This window comes from Microtus ochrogaster, linkage group LG1, assembly GCF_000317375.1.
Source record: "Microtus ochrogaster isolate Prairie Vole_2 linkage group LG1, MicOch1.0, whole genome shotgun sequence".
NCBI classification, from domain to species: Eukaryota; Metazoa; Chordata; class Mammalia; order Rodentia; family Cricetidae; genus Microtus; species Microtus ochrogaster.
Window position 1 is genome coordinate 56,015,249 of NC_022027.1, and position 261 is coordinate 56,015,509.

Consider the following 261-nt stretch of genomic DNA (forward strand, 5'->3'; position numbering starts at 1 on the left):
AGAATACAGCTAGGGGGGAAAACTAAACTGAATGCTGGGAGAAAGAAGGTGGAGTCAGGGAGACACCATATAGCCGCCGCTGGGAACAGACAAGCTGGAAACTTGCGATTAAGCCACATCCATGTGGTGATACACATATTAATAGAAATGTGTTAAATGAATATGTAAGATCTAGCCAATAAGAAGCTACAACTAATGGGCCAAGCAGCGATTTAATAAATACAGTTTCTGTGTGATTATTTCGGGAGTCTGGGCGGTCAG